The sequence below is a fragment of the Passer domesticus genome, chromosome 5 (genome assembly GCF_036417665.1).
Source record: "Passer domesticus isolate bPasDom1 chromosome 5, bPasDom1.hap1, whole genome shotgun sequence".
In the NCBI taxonomy this organism is placed as follows: domain Eukaryota; kingdom Metazoa; phylum Chordata; class Aves; order Passeriformes; family Passeridae; genus Passer; species Passer domesticus.
This window is the reverse complement of record NC_087478.1, coordinates 68284143-68290577: the sequence shown is the minus strand read 5'-3', so window position 1 is coordinate 68290577 and position 6435 is coordinate 68284143.

Sequence of the window (6435 nt, the reverse complement as noted above, 5' to 3'; positions counted from 1 at the left end):
CCAGGGAGCCGAGCACCGATGCACGGATGGACGGCCGCGATCGATGCGCTCGGCGCTCCAGCGCCCCTTGCGGCAGCGCCGGCACCGCCCTCCCGCTGCCGAGAGGTAAGGCGCGGGTTCGGGACCGCGTCTGGCCACTGCCGTGTGCAGTCCTGGGAGCCTCGGGATGAGGGATACAGGGAGCTCCTGGAGCGGAGGCTGCGGAGATGATTTAGGGACCGGAAAGGCTGAGGGAGCTGGGGCTGTCCAGCCTCGAGAGGGGCCCTCAGCCCTGGCTGTCCCTGTCTGCAAGGAGGGCTCTGAGCAGGGCCCAGGCTCCAGCGGGGCCTCCTCTCCAGCGATGGCACCAGAGGAACGGGCAGGGACACTGATCCCAGGAGGTTCACCTGGACAGGAGGAGGAACGACTTCCACAGATTGCCCAGAGAGGCTGGGAATTTCCTTCACTGGGGGTATTCCAGAGCCATCGGGACACAGTCGTGTGTCCTGTGCTTTGGGATGGCCCTGCTGGAGCAGGGAGGTGGCACCAGATGCCCCACTGAGGTCCCATCCATCATGGGATTCCATGGGGCCAGAAGATGCGTGTTTGGGGCTGGGGAGAGGCTTGGAGGAGACATTTGGGAAGAGTCTGTCCGGGAAGCTCGTGCTCGAGGGCGGTGAAGGGAAGTGTGCACAATTCCAGCATTTCCACACCGTTTCCCCCTTCCCGCACTGCCCATGGGGACCTGGGGGGGAAGAGGCACAAGAGCCACCATAAGGCTCAGGACAGGCTCATCTGAGGGGACATGTGGACTCCCAGACAGGCAGTGCTTGGTTACACATAAAGAGCAATTTGATCCATCATGGAAATGTCAGCAGAAGCTTTGTGGAGCTGCTGCAACACTTACCAACCAAATAAAGTTGGTCAGCTTTCAAAATAAAATGCAAGGTTTGATTTTTAGCTCTGAATAAAAGTTAATAAACAGAGTTTGAAACAAGTTAACAGATGCATAGTAAACCATCATTTCTTATTAAAAGGCTAAAGCCATAACTCCCATGTAACTGAAATACAGAATCATAGAATGGCCTGAGTTGGAAGGGACCTTAAAGATCATCCCGTCCCACCCCCTGCTATGGGCAGAGACACCTTTCACTATCCCAGGTTGCTCCAAGCCCTATCCAACCTGTCCTTGGACACTTTAAGGGATAGGAAACTTTTTATGATCTCCATTTCACCTCTCCCACAAATTTAGGTGTCAGTAACCTAGTAATTTTTGCATTAAAGGTTATTAGGTTGTTTCCCAACAGCCACAATTAAAAAAAAAAAAAAAAAAAACAAACAAAACAAAACAAAAAACTGCCACAAAACAACAACAACAACAAAACACAAAAAAACCCCTCACAAAAATCCATGTGACAGAGTACCATGAGATCATCTCGCAAATCAGGGTTGTTAATTAGGCTGCCTCACATGAGCAGATGTAAAACCCAAAAGTCAGACTTGCTTTCAAAGAACAAGTAGCCTGGTGGTAAAACCACAAGCTTGGGATGTGGGAAACCCTGAACCCACACAGCCACATCTGGGATCAGAAGAGTATCCGGAGTGCAGCTGCTGTTGGCAGAACCTTCTCCATGAAAACTTCAGGTCCTGATGACAGCTAGTGTTGCCTTATCTCCATAGGATCTCAGCAAAATGTGCAAACAATCCTTTTGTATGTCATGTGGAGGGAAAATGAATTGTTAGAATTCTGGAAAAAGCAGAATGCAAAGCTGCTTTTCTTGTGCACAGAATTTGTTTATAAATATCTATTATGAAACTGCTTGTTCCTATATTTGCATTTAATTTAGAAATAACTTCTTGTGCTCATGTGTGGAGTGGTTTGAAAACAAGATCAAATAAATGAGCTGATCAAGAACATTAAGTGCCAGCCCATTCACTGCTGGTGATAGTCAGCACAAATGATGGAAAACCTCTTTGATTCTGTGGAAGTTTTTTTTCTCTGACTTACCATCTTAATTTTAGTGATCTTTGGTGTAATTTGCACAGAGAATTCTGAACATGTGCAAAGATGATGTGCACTCTCAGATCCCAGAACCCTTCAGTGTGCTGCAGCTACATACTTTTGCTAAGTTAAAGCATATTTTCAATTCAAAGATTTCTTCATAATGGCAATAAAATATTCCAGTCCCTGTCTTCTGGATCCTCCATGGATATGGAACATTGAGGGCAACACCAGTCACAGCTCCTTACTCCAACAAGATGCCTCCCTTATGACATCGAGCACTAGGCCAAGTACAACCTCACATTTACAGTACTCAGATTTGCCTGTTCCTAAACATGATACAATGAATTCAGTGACATTTTCACTTTGAGAACATAGGACTATTCCTCACCTGTCAGCAGTTGTGGGCTGGGGGGCAGGACATGTAAAATTCAGCTCCAGCCTGGGGATGAATAGTAAGCTTTCCCTGTTAACAGAGAGCATCAGACAAGCTGGGACAAGAGTTAATTTTCCTGTGGCTTTTCCTGGCATTGAACTCTATGCAAAGCAGATGCAAAACCAGTGTAGTGTTAGCACAGAAAGGTAAGTGGGTTTTGTGCAACTTCAGGTTTGCCTGCTGTGAATTAGGAATATTAGTGAAGGGAATTTATTTTTAGATAGGTCAAGAGTGGTAGTGATACCTCCATTTGGGATCTGCTAGCCTTCAGGTTTTACCTTTGCCTCTTCTCCCCCCCAGGAAATTAAGACTTTTAAGGACATCCTGCCAACTTCCTTCTGCTGCTCTCTTGTTGAGATCACCTACAGAAGATTTTTCATTTTAAATTCTATTTAGAATAGTACAAATGTGCTTGCAATGTTTTGTCTGCTGACACAGCAGGATACAGTTATATTCCCCAAGACTTTTAACACTCTACTCAAGACAGTATCTACAAGACATTTATACAGTGAACTTAAAATATATAAATATTTGCATATATAGATAAATATCTCTACATGTGCAATTTGGAATATATAAGTTTATATTAAAATAAAGGCTATAGTTCTCATGAAATGGTGACTTTAATGCCCTGTCAAATTTCCTGGAGTGGTCTGGGGAGCTCCAGTAATTTTACATGTATAGACTGACGTCTAAAGAAGCTGAACTCACCCAGAATATGAATACAGCATGTATGGGCTCACACTGAATGTGAACATGTATTGCTCCATCATTGCAAATCTCTTTCAAATTATTGGATGGACCCCCAAGAAATCCATGAACACTAAACCAAAAATTACATTTCAAACCCTCAGCTATGTAAAGCACAAGTCTAGGTCCTGCTTCACTGGCTTCAGTGGCAACTTGGTTGGCCACTACCCACTTCAAGCACAAGAATAACAAGAGGTCCTACAAACTTTCCTTCTTTTTTAAAACATGTAGGCTTTAAAGGAAACATGGCTAAAGTATTTTTCTGCAATAACATTAGATTTGGCTTGAAAATAACATGCTAAGGTACATGGTATTTGTGAATGATTTGGCTTTTGGTTTAATTCAGCTGTCTCTGACTTTTTGAATATAGTTCTCTACTAAAAATGGGGTGGGGAGAAATGAACAGTTCAACTGTGAACTATTCTGTACAAAACGGGATGCTTTTGCCATCCCACTAATGTCATCTGGTATTAATTAACATAGCATCTCTCTAATTATATTGTCAGCATACAGCCACCAAATTAAAATACAAAGAGAATCATTAAAATTTCCCAATTTGACTTCAGCATTTCTTTTAAAGCACAATTTTTCAACTTCTGTGTACATAGGAAATCATCCAAAGCCCACTGAAATTAATGGGTTTCATCCCAGTGGGGCCCAGAAATGTTTGGAAAATATCAGTGGGGTGTTCCAAATTGCCTCTCTAAACCAAGTGATTTGATGCCTCTTTCTGTTGTTGGCACCAGGAGCTCAGCACCCAAAACTGAGTGTGCATGGCTGGTGGGTCTATCAGGGGAGTGAGGACCATCCTGTGGGGAAGAAAACAGGGCATTAGGCACAGTGGAAGTCCACCATCCCTCTGCTCCCTAAGAGGAACACAAGGATGAAGGACTTAAGTAGATCTGTGCTACCTGAGTGTGGAAGAGCAGGGGGGCTGCAGCATAACCTGTCTTCATCCCAGGTTACTGTGTCACACCAGGATCAGCTGCCCTCTGATGCTCTCCTCGTGAGTTTTGTGGCTCTTTCTTCCAGTGAGGAGGGCTGTGGAAGAGAACTGGTGCCTTGGCAGAGTGTGTGCTCTCAGGCAGGGAGGGCTCAAGAGGCCATGAACAAATCCTTGGGTTCCAGCTAAGTCTGTCCTGCCTCAAAGCATCCTGTCCGTGGGTGAGAGGAATCCGTGTGTGGGGCTGATCCAGGCTGAGGGGAAGCCCAAAGTAAAACACTGGCTTGTTTTTGCCTTTTGGTATGGCCTAGAGGTCAGTCCTGCTCTCAGTGAATGGCGTTGCTGCCATTTGTTTGTGCCTGGCCTTCCACATTAGCACTGTCTGCCCTTCAGCATCACTGGCCTCTGCAGGCATCCCTTGGTGTTATTAAAATCTTTGGGATCAAGCTGATTTCTACCTCACCAAGAGCTTCACCTCTCTGGAGTTTGGAAAAACTATACATCATCCTGAGATGATCAGAAACACATGGGAAAATATTTAAATGGTTCATAAAGATAAAAAAAAAAAAAAAAGAAATATTTTCTTTCCAAGACTTTTACTGCTGAATTTTTACTTCAGGGGAAAAAAAGAAGATGCTTGTCAGCACTTTAGAAATTACATTCCTTTTTCCACCTCAACAGGCCTTTGCCTATTTTGCCTAGACCTGTTAAGCTGAGTATGTTGCTACAGCTCAGGACAAGGCATAGAGCTAATATTTTTCAAAGAAATAAAAAACGTTCCAGCAGCAGTAGCAGCTTACATTTTTCTTGGACAAGATGTATTTCTTCAACTCCCCTGGGAAACTTGAAGCAGAATCCCAGGGTAGCCCTCCTCACTGACTGCTGTGCTTGGGTGCCAGCTGTTTGGGGAGTATGAGCCAGACTGGGAAAATTATTCTCTGGAGATGCTGGACAATTTGAAGACTTAGGGAAGGCTGGAAGCTTCTGACCTCAGTGATACACAGGCCTCTGAAAGCTTGGAGCCTGAAAAGCCAAGGCATGCAGGCTTGCAGTTCAGGGAACTGCCTGGCAGCTTTGGAGCAAACAAGTAGTTTAAATTGAAATCACCAGTTCCACACAGAAAATTCCAGGTGGCAAATGCATGTTTCTCCATTAGGGCCATAATCTGGATGCCCTTATTTGCCATCAGAAGGCTGGTTAGCACAGGGATGTTTGGAAAGACAGGTGTCTGCTAAGGAAGGCAGGAGCTTCCCCTGAAATGGAAAATGTAAACCTTCTCCCTCTGAATTGCTATAAATTTTAAATTAAGGGGGCTCTCAGGCAAAAAAATATGGGAGCAGAAATAACAGTTCTTTAATAGGAAGAAAAATAAAAATATTAAATAAACAATGAAGTAAACTAAAACAACACTGACTGAGTCAGAACACAACCTTGAAATAAATGAGTAGGAGATCTTTCTCCTTTTTAATGCCTTTATTAAAAAGAATCAGCTTAGGTGGGGAGAAATCGACGGGTCGCGCCCATGCCGCCGGTGCTCCCACGAGTGGAGTGGCACGGAGGAGGAGGGTGATGCAGCTTTGTCCGCTGGTCTGTAGGCAGAGCTGGGGATTCCGTCCTCACGAGAGATTAGGAGATTCCACCTTTTCGTTCCAACACCCCGGGTCGTCTCTCTAGTTAACATCTTAGGTTAGGGTGAGAAACAAAAAGGATCCAAGCAGGCACTGGACTACGCTCCCATCCTTAGACATCACTTAGGTCACTTAGTTCTATGTTGGCTCATAATTTTTAGGGGTTTTCCTGGAAAACTGCAAAATTTGGTGCAATGCATTTCTCATCTGCTTACTAGCTCTGATGCCACTCCCATTCTCCTGGTACCTGCAGGGTCCCGGTGTCCCTCCCTGGCAAGCATCAGGGGGACAATGGTTAATCACCAACCATTAACAGGTAATTGAAGAAGAACTCTTTAACAATGAAGCTAACTTAACAGCACTGGTCCAATCTGTTTTAACTCTGCAACCTTAATAAAATAGATAATTCTTTATTCATAACACCTGATACCGTGTTGGTGAGGGTGTTAGTAGCAGTCCAATTGGAAATGTGGCTGCAGTCCTCCTGGAGTGTCAGGTGTGGTTCTGTTGGAGCAGGGATCCTGTAGAAAAGGGTGTAGCCTTCCTCTGAAGACCCAGTGGAAGAAGAGGCAGCTGTTCCTCTGGGAAAATCCAGGGGAGAAAAGCCGTGCTGGTGTTCCAGTATCTCCAGATTATATCTTGGGTAGCAATGCTTGGCTCTTCCCTCTGGTCTCACAATGGGATGCTATAGTTCTTA